Source organism: Protopterus annectens, chromosome 11.part0, assembly GCF_019279795.1.
Source record: "Protopterus annectens isolate FY-2018-M chromosome 11.part0, PAN1.0, whole genome shotgun sequence".
Taxonomy (NCBI): Eukaryota; Metazoa; Chordata; order Ceratodontiformes; family Protopteridae; genus Protopterus; species Protopterus annectens.
Genome location: NC_056745.1, coordinates 1426017505 through 1426035490, shown reverse-complemented (window position 1 = coordinate 1426035490; position 17986 = coordinate 1426017505). Strand labels below are relative to the sequence as shown.

Here is a 17986-nt window from a genome sequence, read left to right as displayed (position 1 = left end):
TAACAAGGGAAGCTTAACCTTTTTAACACTTTGAGGTACAGGTGTGTTGAATAATATAAGAGATTTAGAAATAATGAAATTATCTGTAAAAAGAGCCTGCAAAAATTCATTAATTGACTTCCAGTATTCTTTCAATTTTATACAGTCATAAAACATATGAGCCCAGTCAGCATTAATTTCTACATTACATCTCTTACATAGATTATCTTTATTATTTATTTTATTCATCATCAAAGGTGTATAAAAAGATCTATGTAAAAATTTCCATGTATAAAGTCTCCAGACAATGGAAGGCGTAGTTCTATAAGCAGATTCCAATATATATTGTTTATCTTGTTGATTTGGTGGGTCCCCATTAATAGAAGTGAAATAATTCCACTATGAATCTACACTGTAAAAAGTTTCTTGTCTGATAACTTTATGTATGTATGAAAGTTTACCTTTATCAGAAACTTTATGTTGTAAATTTAATATCAAGTAATCAATCAGTGTTGGAATAGATTCTTTAACAGTTATAGACATTAAATCTATTTTATTAATGAGATGTTGTCTAAAGGTCTGAACCTCTAACCAGCAAGTTTCTCTTAGATCAAATTCTTGTTTTAAGAAATCTAGATATTTAACTTTATTATCAGATATCAACTGATACCAGTACTTTAGATCATTATCTATAGCTAAATGAGTTCCTTCAGAAGTAGATGACAAAAGCATACCCTGAGTATACATTATAGGAAATACAATAAAATTCCATTCCCTATACTTAGGGTGCATGAATATAAAGTTACGATAATTAATAATAATATTTAATGGGTAACAAACCATATGTTTAGGTGTAATAGGTGAAGTACAAAATTCCTTTAGTAACCATAACATGGAGTTATTTACAATCATATTTTTATGTGTTAAGGAGATTTTCATGAAGTGTATACTAATTAGCTCCCAATAATCTTTCCATTTTGTGACATATGACTGATCTATTAATAAAGTAATAACTTTTACAATAGAAGAGATAGTATACAAATTAAAGTCTGGAAAAGAAATACCCCTTGAGACCAGCTATTAGTATGTTTCTTTAATGCAATCCTAGGTCTATTAGGTGCCCATAAGAAATTTAACATTAGTGTGTTCAGTTTCTTGATAATTATTTTTGTAGGTGGAAGTATTATTGATTGTATTAAGTATAAAATCTTGGGGAATATTATCATTTTAATAATTGTAAGTCTCTCCTCCATAGTAAAAACATATTATTCCAGGTATTAAAAAGATTTTGTATATTAAGAAAACAGGTATTATAATTATTATATATAATAGATTTAATATCTTTAGATAGTATTATACCTAAATAAGTTATCTGACCTGAATTGGGTACATATTTAGTAAAATCACTAATGAGAATATTTTTCGTGTATATATAGGTAGTATTTTAGTTTTTCTTCATTGAATATTAAACCAGAAATACTTTTAAAAGTCATCATGTTATCAAATAGAGACTGTATAGAAGAATTAGATCCTGCTGATGTAATTAGAACATCATCTGCAAAAGTTGAATTTTGGATGTTGTATTTTCATCTATTTCAAAACCCTCTATGTCAGTACTGTTTCTGATCAAATTAGCCCAAGGCTCCATTACTAAAGTGAATAATAGTGGAGAAAGTGGACATCCTTGTTTTGTACCTTTAAGAATGGGTATTTTTTGTGAAACATATGTTCCTACCTTAATATAAGCCAATGTTCCTTTGTATAAATGTTCAATTAGATTTACAAATGCATCCGAGAAGTTTGTGCACTTCATTAAGGTAAACAGATAGTCCCAACTTACAGAATCAAATGCTGAACTTATATCAAGACTAATAAGTGTTAAATCTTTCTTTTTCCTATTTGCAAAATCTATTAATGTTAAAGTTCTTCTTATATTATCAAAAGTATTTCTATTTACAATGAAGCCTGTCTGATCTATATCTATAATGCCGGGAATGATTGTCTTCAATCTATCAGCAAAGATATTCATAAACATTTTATAATCAACATTAAGTAATGAGATGGGCCGATATGAAGAACATCTAGTTGGATCTTTATTAGGTTTTAAAATTGGTGAAATAAATGTATATTGCCAAGATGGGGGGGGGTTATTAACTCAGTTTGGGCCAAAATAAAAACCTTATGTATTAATGAATATGTATTTTTAGAAAGGATTTTATATATCTCTGGTATAATACCATCATTACCTGGTGCTTTGTTTGATTTAAGCTTATTTATTTGTGTAATAACTTCTGTATATGAAATACTCTTGTCCAATAGTTTAATCTGTTGTTTATTAAGCTTTTTATTCATATTTGTGGTTATAAACTCCTTTATTTTATCTTTAGGTTCCATGTTAATATTATTATGGTTAATTTTGTGAAAGTGATTTCTAAATTCATCTAGTATTTCTGGTATACTAGAAACATTCTTCTTTTTCCTTAGAGAAAAGATTTCTTTGATATGGTTTTGTTTATTCAACCTTTTTGTTTTATTTTTAAGTCTATGTAAGTATTTGGGGCTTATTGAATACGACAAAAACTTGTATTTCTTTCTCTAAAGTTATTTTAACTTTATGAGTTAAAATTTCTTTGTATTTCTCATTTAGTTTGTTTATTTCTTCAATAACTTTCTTGTCCATAATATTTTCTTTATTATTATGTTTATAAGAGTCTAATTTACTTTGAATATCTAACAATTCCTTATCCCAAGATTTCCTTTTATTATTATACCATCTGATACTTTGTCCATATAGATATGATTTTAAGGCATCCCAAACATAAACAATGGAGACTTCAGGAGTGTTATTTATGTCTAAAAATGTTTTACTTCTGAAAGTATATATTCTTTATAGTCTTTTAGTTGAGTTAAGTATGCTGGTATCCTTTTGATCTGAACATTATGAGTATTTTTTATCATGAATTCAAAAACAATTGAATTATGATCAGATATAGGACATGAAATGATTTTGGAATTAATCAAATCTGTTACCATCTGGTTAGAAATAAAGACCCTATCTATTTTTGAATAAGTTTTGTATCTCTTAGAAAAAAAGGTGTATGGTAATGATTTTGAATCTATCTGATTATTAATATCATTCAAATGATAAGAATTAGCAAAATCCTTTAAATGTTTTGCATTAGATGTAATTCTTCTCTTTCCTATAGTGGTAGTATCACTTTCATGTAGTATACAATTAAAGTCACCAGCTAAAATAATATCTCCTATAGAGAATGATATGATCTTATCAAGATGATGTTTCACTGTATTAATACCAATTCCAGGTATCCAATATACATTAATTAAAGTGTAAGTCTTCCCATTAATTTGTATTGTAACCATACAAAACATTCCTTTGTCATCCTGATAAGACTTAATGATTTTAGGAATGGGCATATTTTTATTCCATAAAATAGCCACTCCTCTTTTTTTCTGAGTGTGCTCTGAACTAACCAATACTGTATATTTGTTTGTGGCTAGTTTATCAATATCTTTTTTTCAAGAGATGGGTTTCTTGTAGGAAGACTAAGTTGGCCTTATGTAAATTAATGTATCTTATTAGGCTTGCCCTTTTACATGGATTATTCAATCCATTAATGTTTAAAGAAATTCCTTTTAAAGATGTCATTTGGCATTTTTAAAACTTAAGAATCTTATGATCAAAATAACAAATAACAAGATAAGTAATGTTACATCTCCTCCTTTAGGTGTACCTTTAAATATAGCTGTATTTATTGAATCTCTTATGGGATTTCGTATAGGATTCAATTTTGTTTGTAGTGACAATGAATGTACAAAATATATTGTGGATGTCAAAACTATATACAAATAACAATGAACAAGTGAAAATAATGTAAGGATTAAACCTTGCATCCAGCCTGGAGTTGTAAACTCCAACTTAGAGTAGTATTTACCACTCAAGTTAAACCCTACCCTAAGCAGCAGTACATCAGCTACCACCTTATCAATTTAATACTAGTTATATTTAACTGAAGTTAACAGTTTTCAATTCAATTATCTAGCAAGACAAGACTACACATTTGGTAAAACAGCATCATATAAACTAAAATAAACCTTTTTTTTTTTTTTTTTTTTTTAAAACTGTTCATACTACTATATACATCCATGTAATATAAAACACTTGTATTCAAATAGCATTCAAATAATCTTGATGTTAGAAATCAAGAGGAGAGAAAAATAAGTTCTAACATTCATTTAAATCAAAAACTTTGGCTAATATGATTCAGACATTACATATATTAGGATGCATCTATTTTCTGTCATGTAAATACAGTTAACAGCTTCCAAAAAAAAAACCTTGAATTGCTTGTATATGAGCATTTACTCAAACTCATTATTGCCAATAGAATAAAATATTGTATTCATAGAAATTGTTATAAATCATACTTCATAGTTAAGCAGATTCTCAGAAACATTTATATACATATCTACATACACACACATACACACACACACACACACACACACACATATATATATATATATACATACATACACACATACACACACATATACACATATACATATATATATATATATATATACACATGCATACACACACACACATACACACACACACACACACACACACACACACACACACACATACACACAAACACACACACACACATACACACACACATACACACACACACACACACATACATATATATATATATATATATATATATATATATATCTGATCTCACTGAGTTGTATCTTTACTGAGCACCATCTTACATTGCTGTCCCTTCAATAAATCTGTCTGCTTTATACAAAATAATGCACAGCAAACACATTTTAGTAACCAGATTTTACAAACATGCTATACTACTGCTTTAAAATATATCACATGACAATTTCTTCCAGTATAGAGTTATAAAATTATTTATGCTTGTCAATCAGATGAATTAAATGAGTTATAGTAATGTATATGTTTGGGGCATAGGTTTTTAACACATATTATTAATCTGCTATTCCTGTATCTGTGATGTGTCAGAGTGATATCTAGGTCAAAGGTGAGACCAGCTGCTTTCAGCTTCTCTGTGAGAATTCTGAGAGTTGAAGCTTTTGAAGTAGCTCATGGACACTGTGCATGAGACAGCCCACATCCCAGATTGTCTCTCTTAACATTTTGGCGGGAAACTTATTAAAAACTAGTGACAAACATTCATTTAGCAGTGTAAATGCATCTAAACATGACAAAACCTTCACAATGCATTCTACAGGTTATTACAGACTCTATGTAAGTGAAATCAAGCCCAAAATTATTAATAAGTAACAAAACTCAACATTTTTGTCCCAACTCAACTCCTATGCGAATCTTATTATTTACTGTGTCTATATGATCAAAAGTATTTCTATATATTAATAAAGAAAAGAAAAGAGAGTAGAAAGTAAAAGGGTGTAAGGCAGAAATAAAAAAATGTAAGAGAAAGCTATAAGAAGTATATACAATAGAATATTACTTACTGTTTATATTAATAGAGTTAAAAATAAAACATATTATTTACTATTATTTAGTTCTAATTATTATTAGTTAAAGCATGACAGATTATTTACAAACAAGCATAAGCAGTGTAATCAAGAAAGTATAATTAGGTAGTGTCATTCCTGTATCTGTGATGTGTCAGTGTGATATCTAGGTCAAAGGTGAGACTAGCTGCTTTCAGCTTCTCTGTGAGAATTCTGAGAGTTGAAGCTTTTGAAGTAGCTCATGGACACTGTGCATGAGACAGCCCACATCCCAGATTGTCTCTCAACATTTTGGCGGAAACTTATTAAAAACTAGTGACAAACATTCATTTAGCAGTGTAAATGCATCTAAACATGACAAAACCTTCACAATGCATTCTACAGGTTATTACAGACTCTATGTAAGTGAAATCAAGCCCAAAATTATTAATAAGTAACAAAACTCAACATTTTTGTCCCAACTCAACTCCTATGCAAATCTTATTATTTACTGTGTCTATATGATCAAAAGCATTTCTATATATTAATAAAGAAAAGAAAAGAGAGTAGAAAGTAAAAGGGTATAAGGCAGAAATAAAAAAATGTAAGAGAAAGCTATAAGAAGTATATACAATAGAATGTTACTTACTGTTTATATTAATAGAGTTAAAAATAAAACATATTATTTACTATTATTTAGTTCTAATTATTATTAGTTAAAGCATGACAGATTATTTACAAACAAGCATAAGCAGTGTAATCAAGAAAGTATAATTAGGAATAGCATTTGAAGAACATATAAACTTTTAAAGGAAAAAAATGTATCAAATTACTGACCTTATTTTTCCTCTTCAGAAAGAGAAACAAGTTAAATCACAGCTTGCCATTAAATCTCCAGATATTTTGACTAGTTATGAAACAAAACATTTCTTTGCACACAGAGAATAACTTTGATTAAATCTTTTTCAAAATATTTGTTGCTTCTTGGAAATGCAGGAACTATATTTAAAAGATTAATAATAAAATAAAATGAAGAGAGAAAAAAAACATAGTACAAATCATTTGTTTTTAGTCTCTTCTTCTTCTCTGAAGTCTTCCACGAAGTTTCAGTTGCCAGTCTCTTTAACGAAGGACTAGCCCATTCCATTTCTTCTATTTTTTCCAAAATCTTATTTTTTTTGATAAACAGTAAAGCAGAGTCTAAGTCATCGAAAATTTTAGGACCATCAGGAAGGAAGATTTTAAGCTTGGCAGGAAACAGAAGGTATGTTTTAAACTGTGCTTTTTTTAAGCTTCCTTATTAGTGGCAGAAAAACTTTTCTTTTAGCTAATACCATGGAAGAATAGTCATTGTCAAAACGCACAGTTGTTTCATTAATCTTAACAGGAGCTTTAGCCCAAGCAGATTTAAGAACCATCTCTTTATCAAAGATGATAGAAATCTAACTATAACTGATCTAGGATAGTTTTTGTTAGAGTTAGTATTAGCTATAGATCTATGTGCTCTTCGATACCAAAAGAGAATGCTTCTGGTAAATCTAAAGTTTTAGGGAGCCATGTTGTTAAAAAGAAGTATTATACCATGACCCCCAAAGCGTGCACGCTGATTGGCCAGCGTGCCGTTGCAAATCGAGTTATACTAATGGAAAAGGTCCGTCGCCGGACTTTTTCCATTAGTATAACTCGTTCAAAACACTGTCTCGCTATGTTAAATGGGTTTAACATGGCGAGACAGCTTTAAAATAAGCAGCGGAGATCTCCGTTGCTTATTTTAAAGCTGTCTCGCTATGTTAAACCCATTTAACATAGCGAACAATGTTTAAACAGGAGAAAGCAAAATCTCCGTTGCTTTTTTAGTGTTGCTATGTTAAATAAGTTTAACATAGCGAGACAGTTAAAATAAACAGCGGACATCTCCGTTGCTTATTTTAAAACTGTCTCGCTATGTTAAACTCATTTAACATAGCTGAACATTAAAAAAAAGCAACGGAGATCTTGCTTTCTCCGTTGCTTTTGCCCACAGCTCTGATGTACTGCACAGGCGCGCAGTACATCAGAACTGCCGTGGATGCCAGACATCTGCGGAAGGACAGCAAACAGGCATTATACTATGCCATTATTTAAGAAAAGTAATAATTTCTTTTCTTAAATAATGTCATGGTATAATAGCAATAACCCACTTCTGGGTGTGGGTAATGCTAAAATTACCCACGGTTGGCTTTGTTTGGTCCTCGGGCCGCCTCGGGACCAAACCACACCAACCGTGGGTAAATTTAGCATTACCCACACCCAGGCGTGGGTTATTGTTATAATATTGTTACCTTCAATATTTTCTGGCAGTCCAAAAATCCTAATGTTATTGCGCCTAGATCTATTTTCCAGGTCATCCAGCTTTGTTTGTAAATGTGTATTTTGTTTCAGCAGAAACTCAATGTTGATTTCCTCTTCTTGTATTCTATTTTCCATGTCATTCACAGCTTCTTCTATGCCTGTCATCTGGATCTTCTGTTGTTGCAGGTCCATATGTAACAAGTCTATTTGTTTTGTAGTTTTTTCTATGAAAGTGTCTATTTTAGTATCCATTTTATCCATCTTAGCAGTAAGTTGCTGGACTATAATTATCAGAGACTGAAGTTCTTTCTTGATGCTGGAGTCTTGAGCATTTGTCTTACTGGAACTCATTTCAGACTGATAAACTGACAGGAAAATTTCCAAAGTAATTTCTGACAGGAATATTATTAAGATTTCCTTTCTTTTTTAGATATAGTTCAAGAACTATATAAAACAAACATATTTAGAAAGAAAATTACTTCAAAAATTAATTTTTTAAGTAATTAATTCCTGTCAATGTAATGAAATTGGTTGAGCTGAAGAAATCTGCTGCTATCCTGTGTTCATCCTTGGCCACGCCCCCCGATAAAGGAAGACTTGAAAGGCTCCGCAAAGGAACAGAGAGGCATCCAGGCTTGTCTACGCAGGGCAATGCCTGAACTAGTGGCTCTACTCAAACCATCAGCTATGTAAAGACGCATGGACGAGTTCACAATCGAGTTTAGGATAGCGAGCTGTGTATTAACTTTGTCGGCAACCCCTGCAGTTACCGTACCCTGGAGAGTATCTCCTAGCTCTTTCAGGAGATCTCTTTGTAGTCTTGTAAAATAGGTTAAATAGTTCAGTGATCGAAGGGAAAAGGTCGCTGAACTAAACATGCATTTCCCATATCTATCCATGATCCTAGAATCTCTGTTAGGAGGATGGATAGACGAAGACATCTCAGACGTTTCCTTTTTGGTGGCTGCCGCCACCACCATGGCATCAAGAGGCACTCCCTTAGTCAAAAAGGCTTTGTCTGCTGGGGCAGAGATTCTTATTTGGTTTCCGAATGACAGGTCCCATGGCCTCTGGAGACTCCCATGCCTTACGAGAGATCAGCTCCATGAGCTCATCGTAAGGCGGAGACAATCAAGAAGTGAAAGGTTGAGACCCGAAAGCCTTCAAGAGCACTAACTCATCTTCGGTAGGGCTTTTGGACTGCCAACCAACCCTCTGATTAAGGATTTCTAATATCTCCGCAAAGAAGATATCCTCAGAGGGGGATCGAGGGGACCCTTCTGACTCATCCAAGTCAGTGTCAGATGTCAAAGACTCCTGTGGGGAGTCCAAGTGCCTCCTCTTGCACAGTCTCTTCCTTTGTACCTCCTCAGTGGGGGGATCTGGGGAGGTCTCAGAAGAGCAGGGTCACCCTGTGGGGCTACTTGAGGCTCAGGGTCTCTACACTTGGGTGGACCGGTAGAAGCCGGAGCGGGCACAGGTGCTTGAGGGGAGGAGGAAGCCAGACCTGATGCTGATGATGTCTTTGGAGATAGGACTCTCTTCATGGCATCGAATGCACCATAGCTCCGATGAGAAGGGGTAGATGGATCCAAAGGGACCGTCCTATCCTCCCGCACCGAGGCCATGGGCTCCGAGCCCGAGGTAGGAGCCGAGCTCATCCGAGCCAAAGCCCCGAGAGGAAGATTCAGCACTGACAAATCGGTACGACTATCCTCTCTGAACCCTACAGGAGAGTGTCGGTTCCTAGAGTCCCCGGTTGGCACCGAGGATGTCTGAGTAGATGGAACCGATAACACCGGAGCAGATCTCAGCTCCACAGGCTCAACAACCATCAGGTCAAACTCCTTCGACTCCGAAAGTCCAGTACGGCTCGGAGGAAGAGTAGTCAAGTCCAGTTTAACAGTCTTCAGCTACGATGAAGGCGTCAGAGCTGACAACAATTTGGCAAGGCCTGGTGCCCGTAAAAGCTAGTGCACCAAATGGTCCATATCCAGATCTGAGAGGCTGATAGAAGACTTTGAGGAGTGCACCGAGGGTGCTGATTGGAGCAGAGAAGATGAGGGAATCTCAGAAACCAGCTCCAAAGCTGTGAGCTGGCTCCAAACAGAAGGGACACTCAGTTCCAAGGACAGTGGAACCAATGACCCTACACCCTCCATTTTTTTAGCCTTTTTCGATGCTTTCAAGTCACCTGAAGACTTGAATGACTTTGAGGATCTACTAGCACCATCCTGGTCACCCAGTGCTTCTGAGAAAGCATGCTGAAGTAAACCCCTATCTACTAATTTCCTCCTTCTCTCTAAAAGTACCCTGGAAGAGAAGGAGTAACAGATGCTACAAGAGTCTTGGAGGTGTAATGCCCCCAGACAATAAACACACTGAACATGCTCGTCAGTGACTGACATTTTATGTCCACAATCTGGACATTTTTGAAGCCAGATTTAGGATGTGGCTTCTCTTTCTCACCAGACATCTCTATTATAAATTTAAACAAATTTAAACAATTGAAACAACACACTCAAGAAATTATCTAGCAAACTACTCCTAAGAATGTGGTTAAATACAAGGCCAACTACTAGGCCAACACTATAGAAACAAATAAGCCAACACAGGACACTTAACTAAAACTAAATCTAAGTCTAAAACAATATAGCTTATATATATATAAACTATCCTAACAAGAAAGTCAAGAAAAAAGTTTTTAAACTTGCAAATAGATGAATCTATCGAATAATATTGGTCCGAGCTATCTGGAACACCGAGATCTGTGCCGCGGCAAACTAGATCTGAGGTAATTCCAGCAGTGCATCATGGGATATGGGGCTTGGTCTCAAGCTACTGGCAAACCTTGAGCTTTGCTATCGGCAGTGTCGGAGCCGAGGATCTGCTCCAAACCCATCAGTGAGAATAAACGGCGAGATTTAACAACTTCACATTAGTGCTTCTCCAGCAGTGTTATTGGCTCTAGTAACCTGTAATTGATTTTTGTTGCTGGATCATAGTGGTCTGGTGGTGAGATAGGGTTGGAGTATATACTGGAGGGATGGGACCTTTAGAGGATGGTTAACCAGTTTGTGGGCGAGTGTGAGTTGATACCATTGAAGGAGGTGAGGGAGTTCTAGCCAGCCTAGTTCAGTAAGTGAGAGACAGTGGTGACTGTGGTAGGATGCCCTGGTGGCGAATTTGGCGATTTTGTTGTAGCAAGTCTCGAGTTTATTTAGATTGCATTACCTTAGGTTGGTATATATTGGAGAGGCACAAAGTAGGGTGGAGATAAGGTGCGAATTTGCAACTGAAATCCTAGCTGATTTGGTGAGGAGTTGCTTATTTCTGTATAAGGCTCCTAGTTTTTGGTGGACTTTGTTTATAGTCATGGATATGTGAATGTCAAATCTCAGACTGTTATCTATTTCAACTCCTAGCAATTTGGTGTGAACTGTTGGGTAGATAGTGATGTTGTCTTTTGCTGTGATGTTAAAGTGAGAGTTGTTTTGAGTATGTTTGGCGGGTTTGAAGATGAGTTTAGTTTTGTTTGGGTTGAGTATTAACTGAGGCTGAGCAGATGATGGTTGAGTCATCTGCATATTGTATGAGTGCCCATGTTTGGTGGCAGAGGCTAGATTATTGGTGAAAATAGAGAAGAGTAGGGGTCCAAGGATGGATCCTTAGGGAACACCAATAGAGACAGGTAGTTGGGGAGATATGTCATTTTGCCATACAAGAGATTGCTGGCAGTCAGGCAGGTAACTTTGAAACCAGGTGGTGACTGATTGAGAAAAGAATAGGTTATTGAGTACAGAGAGGAGTTGTTTGTGTGGGACCATGTCAAATGCTTTAGATAGGTCTAGGAAAGTAGCAGAGGAGAGATGGCCATTGTTTTTATGGTGAAGGATAGTGTTAGTAAAAGAGAGTAAGACAGTGGTGGTGCTATGGTTTGGCTGGAAACCATGTTGAGTATTAGAAAGGAGGTTGTTAGTAAGGAGGTAGTCTGAGATTTGAGAGTGAATGCATCTCTCTAGTATTTTGGAGAGTGGAGATAGAATTGCTATGGGGCGGTAGATGGTTAGTTCTGTGGAGGGGCCGCCTTTGTGAAGGGGAATGATGTGTGATATTTTCCATAGTGTAGGGATGTAGCATTCTGACAGAGATCAGATAATCAAGATGGATACTGGGTAGGCTAGGGCATCAGCTGCAATTTATAGGAATTCACTTGGGAGGTTGTCTACTGATAATTTTGTGGGTTTAAGTTTAGTTAAGAGTTTTCTTATGTTGGAGGTAGGAATGGGAGAAAATGAGAAGAGTGTGGGGGGATTACTGGGTGAAGGTGTGGGGTGTAGGGGAGGGGGGTTGTGTTGTCTAGCTAGTGATATTATGGTTTGTGTGAAGTGTGTGTTGAATGAGGTAGCAATCTTTTCTGAGGAGTGAGGAATGTTAGGTGTAGGGGTATTGATTTTACCTGGGTGGAGGATGGAGTTTATGGAGGTCCAGAATTGTTTGGGGTTGTGTTGGGAGGAGTTGAGGGCAGACTGGTAGTATTGGATTTTGTCCTGCTTTATTAGCTTTTTGACTCTATTGCATAGTTCTAGGAATTTCTGTCTAGCTGAGCGGGTTTTGGTTTTGCGCCAGTGTTCCCAGGCTTTATCTCGGTTTTTCATTTCTGACCTAGTGGTTTTCTGTAGCCATGGGGAGGGTTGGGCTTTGGTTCTGGTAAGTCATATGTGGGCATGGTTATTTAGGATGCTTAGGAAGGTAGTATTGAAAAGTTGGACTGCGTCATCTAGGCTGAGGTAATTTAGAGGGTGCCAGTTACATTCTTTGAGGGATGAGATGAATGGAATTGGGTTAAAGTGTAGTTTTTTACGTATTTGACGGTAGATGACAGGTTTAACTTGGTATAGGTGTTTTTTGAGTAGGAATGTTGGGGAATGATCACTGAGGCTATCTGATAGGCAGCCTGCTATATAGGACTGGGGAATCTTGCTGACTAGCATCCAATCCAGGGTAGTGTGCTTGTTGGAGTTTTTATTTATTCTGGTTGGTGATTGGACTAGTTGGGTGAAGCCATGAAGGTTTAGATGCTGGGTTGGATGGTTGCCGCAACAGGATTGCCAATCAATATTGAAGTTACCTAAAATTATGGTCTCTTGAGGGAGATGGTGGGTAGTCCAGCTTAGGAGGTTTTCTAGTGGAGGGATATTTTGGCCAGGTGGGAAGTAGCATCCTATTATGTTGATGGTTTTATTCTGGTTTATTTTCAGGCTGGTATATATTATTTCTTCATTGGCAATTTGGGGAGCTGATGAGTTTAGAATCTGGATGTTTAAACATTATAGCTATACCACCTCCTTTCTTGTTTAGTCGGTCTAGTCTTAGTATGTTGTAACCATTAGGGAGGATTTGCTCACTGGTAATGTGAGGTTTTAGCCAGGTTTCTGTCAGGATGATTACATCTGGGGAGTATAAGTCTATGGTGGCATGGAGTTTGTGGACTTTGTTGACTATACTTCTGATATTTAGGCTTAGCAGAAGAAGGTCATTTGGTTTTCTACTGGCTGGGATTTGGGAGATGTGGTTGTTAGTCTGATTATTAGAAGTGGGGTTGGAGATGGAGGGGCCAGGGTTGGGGTGGATGTCTCCACCGAGAGCAAGTTTTGATATGCATGAGATTATTAGTTTTATCAGTTTGTGAAAGAGTTTGCATTTTAGGGAAAATTTATGATTGGGTATAAACAGATATAGATGTAGACATATATGCAGAGACACACATGTACCGATGAATATATACAGATACAATCAAATGAATCGCTCAGTTGATCCTGATTAGGCAGGCAGTAAATTACATTACTTCCATTAAAGTTTAGCTGCACCAGCATTGACACAGAATGTGATAACTGGTAAATGTTCAACAATGCACACATTGCTACAGCCTTTGTAATGTGGTAATGACTCCGGTCTCGAATAAATTCATCCTTGTACACAAAACTAATAATTGCAGCACATGCTCATTTAGCACCCGAATCAAGGACGGACCCAGCAAATTCTGAAGAACAAAGCCCAGTATCTAGAACAGGTTTTACTTACACTTGCACTTCATAACCCTCCTGACATTAAATCAGTTTCACTTCATAACCTGCCTGAGAACAAATATTTCAAAATCTATAAATATCTATATAGCAATCTCAATAGTAACATGTATTTATAAATAATAAGTTATGTATTCATCACCTTTTAGATACCAGGACTTCCCTGGATAACAAAACTACTTTTTTTTATTTTGTTTTTCTTAACTAGATGGGCGGTTAGCTCAAGGAACTGTTGTACTCCTGAAGCAGAATATTGTTTTAATGTAAAAGACAGAAAAACACAATAATAATGTGCTATTAGTAATTATACCATGACCCCCATTAATATTCTAAAACGTGCACGCTAATTGGCCAGTGTGCACATTGTAAATCGACTTATACTAATGGAAAAAGGTCCGGTCACCCGGACTTTTTCCATTAGTATAAGTCTTTTTTAAAACACTGTCTCGCTATGTTAAAGGAGTTTAACATAGTGACACGGGTTTAAAAAAAGCAACGGAGATGTCCCTTGCTTTTTTTAAAGCTGTCTCACTATGTTAAACTCCTTTAACATAGTGACACAGTGTGTAAAAAGCAACAGAGATCTTGCTTTCTCCGTTGCTTTTTTTTTAAACCTGTCTCGCTATGTTAAATGGGTTTAACATAGCAAGACAGCTTTAAAATAAGCAACGGAGATCTCCGTTGCTTATTTTAAAGCTGTCTCGCTATGTTAAACCCATTTAACATAGAGAAACAGTTTGTAAAAAGCAACGGAGATCTTGCTTTCTCCGTTGCTTTTTTCAAAACTGTCTCGCTAATGTTAAATGGGTTTAACATAGCGAGACAGCTTTAAAATAAGCAACGGAGATTCTCCGTTGCTTTTTTTAAAGCTGTCTCGCAATGTTAAACCCATTTAACATAGCAAAACAGTAAAAAGCAATGGAGAAGATCTTCGTTGCTTTTGCCCACAGCTCTGATGTACTGCGTAGGCTTACGCATGCACAGTACATCAGAACTGCCGCGGATAACAGACAGCGGCGGAAGGGCAGCAAGAAGGCATTATACAATGCCATTATTTAAGAAAAGTAATTATTATTTTCTTAAATAATGTCATTAAATAACAATAACCACTTCTGGGTGTGGGTAATGCTGGATTTACCCACGGTTGGCTTTGTTTGGTCCCTTGGGCATCGCCCTCAGGACCAAACCACGCCAACCGTGGGTAAATCCAGCATTACCCACACCCAGGCGTGGGTTATTGCTATAATAGATAATGTATATAGCCTGTTAAAAGAGGGTACAAAATAATAACTTTCTCCAAATTGACATCACTACAATCTGTAGTGTTCAAATTCATTTGCTATTTTATTTCTTTATTGTTAAAAGGAAAGGGAATGTAGACAATAACAGCAGTTTAGCACCACCATGCCAAAAATTTTAAATAACAATAAGAGAACTCCGTTGCCAGGGTAATCAAGTGCAGCTGAAAAGGTTTTCTGTAATAAGATAATTAAGAGAGTGAAGTGGATGTAGTGGGAATATAATTTTTTTGAAATTCATAGCATGTTGTTTATATTTAGACATGCATACTATACCCACTATTGACTTTAAACAACTTCCCACATATTTCATCTAAATATGTTTTCTTCCAGCAAAAGGCTTACTTAAGCCTTGTATCAGCACTGCTTTTTTGTGGATTGTATTAGTTTGCTTACCTGCTCTGAATGATCCTCCTCCTGGACTATGGAACTTATAGGTTCATAGGTTCATAGGTTGGTACTGGGCTATCTGCCCAAAGGCATATATTAGCCCAGCCACATTGTGCGGTATTCACCACCTCTTTAGTAGTTCCCTAGACCCTTGTACTAGCAGCTAGTACCCTTGGCCCCTATCTAGTAGTGCTGTTGGTGTGATTCCCGGTGTGAACTTTTGGTTACCCATCCACTCATCAAGGTTCCTCTTGAAGAGTGATAGTGAGGGGCTCTGTCTTATGTAGATCGGGACCCTGTTCCATAGTAAGGGCTTTGCGAGGGGAATCTATCCCTCCAGCATGTTCTATTCATTGTTGTGTTGAGGTTTATATCCCTAGAGCGTGTAGCTCGAGTAGATTTGGTTTTGCTAAGATGGAGCATGTTCAACAATTCTGGGTTGGACATGGCTCTGTACGTTAGACAGAGATCACCTCTGAGAAAGCAGTATGCAACAGAGAACAGTCTTAGCTTTTTCAAACGTGCTGCATAGGGCAACTGTTTGAGGCCAGTAATCCTCTTGGTTAGGTGCCTCTGTGGTCTCTCCAGCTGCTGGAGATATCTAGCCAGGTACATTCCAATTGGTGCATGGTACTCAATAATGGGTCTGATGAGGGAAGAGTAGAGGGGCACCATTACATCCTTAGATCTTGATGCGAACCCTTTCGTGGTCAGATGGGTCACATAGAAGGATTTTCTAACCACTTTGGCAACATGGTTATCACAGGAAAGCTGACTATCTACTTGGGTCCCTAGATCCCTTATTTCTTCTTCAGATTTCAGGGGATTACCTCCTATGTTGTAGTTTGTGGGTACTCTGTTTTTATCCAAAGGGGATTACTACGCATTTTTTGCATTTAGCTTGAGACCATGGCTTTGACACCATGCATCAGTCTCATTTTGCTAATGATACCCAGTTTCTGGCTCTGCTGATATGCTGCTCCCTGAAGGAGCATGTCTTTTGGGTACAATTCTGCTGAACAATCCTGCACCACTGCTGACTGCAGTTTATCTCTGACTGTGTTATCCTACAGTTCCACTGCTATGCAAATGCCCACACACCAAGTGTTCAGCCATTTGTTCTTCAACATTTGGTGACAGAAGGCTCCTGTTCTAAGACTTGCTAAATGAGAAAAGGGCAGTGTGGTGACAGGAACCTTCTTTTATGTACCATGAAACAAAAAAACAATGAGGTTAGTTGATGGAAGAGATATTTTGGTAGTGAGAACCAATTCTAAGACTCCTATTGGTTGCTGCCACTGACATCAAATCTGCATAAATCCCTATTAACAGTCTGGTCAAACATTTACTGCATTGGTAGTGAAATGGGAGGCATATCAAATCTCTCTTTCTTTCCCTTGTCCATATTTCTTTTTTATACTTTTCAAAAATCTCTAGGTTTTGTTGTTTATATTTTCGCACTTCCTCAAATGCTTCCTTTTCCAAACAGATCAAAGTTTCTTGGTCTATATAATGTTTTTCACAAATCTGTTGTTTTAATGAACACAATTTTTTATTTGAGGATTCTGACAGTTTTTCTTGTGGAAGTATTTTTCTTTCCTATAATTTCTCTCTTAATCTTTTTGTATATCTTGTCTCTGGAAATTCTGGGCTTTTTGCATAAAAGTAACAATACATAATTTCTTTCTTATCCTCAACAGTCCACTCTATAGTCTTTATGGCTCTTCTTTGGCCTATCAGTTTTTGTGAGTTTTGTGGACTTTTACTCCCTTCTACAACAGGGCGGGCATCCTCCCCCTGGGCCTGGTCTAGCCTCATTGTAGGAATGTTTCTGTGTCTTCAGGATTCTATACTGTCATTTTTTTCCAGTCCTGGCACCAGTGCGCCTACCAGGATTGGGCAATTCTTTATCCTGGGTTTTGTGCACCCAGCTATCTTTTTTTTTTTTTACCTACTTCTGTCCATGATATATGTTATATAAATTACATTCTATATACATCAGTGACATCTTGGTGAGATTTTGTGAAAAACAGTGTCCAGCTCGTGAAGGTACTCACCAATACTTGAGGATGATTTCAATTTTAGCAATACTGCTGTCCTTTGCTTGCTGACTTATCATCTCTCCAGTCGGACCCCTAATAATATTCTGTGGGATTGCTACTATTTTCCTTAAGGATCTGCATCCCAAATCTCATACTGACTATATCTCTTGAACTCCCCCCTTTCTTCATCATCATCCCTTTCCACTTTGAATTATAACTTTCTGCTTGTGTTATGTATATCAGCCTTAACTGTGTAGCTCTAAAATATCCCTTCAAATCAGGCAAACCCAAACCACCTTGTTCTGCTGCAATGATCACATTATCCCACTCAACTCTTGCCCTCTTT

General features: G+C 36.5%; 1 protein-coding gene across 1 annotated transcript in view; it reads right to left on the bottom strand.

The window, feature by feature from the left end:
• The window catches only part of CFTR (CF transmembrane conductance regulator), a 1712697-nt gene that overhangs the window by 1479344 nt on the left and 215367 nt on the right, over nt 1-17986 (bottom strand). The window lies entirely within an intron of this gene.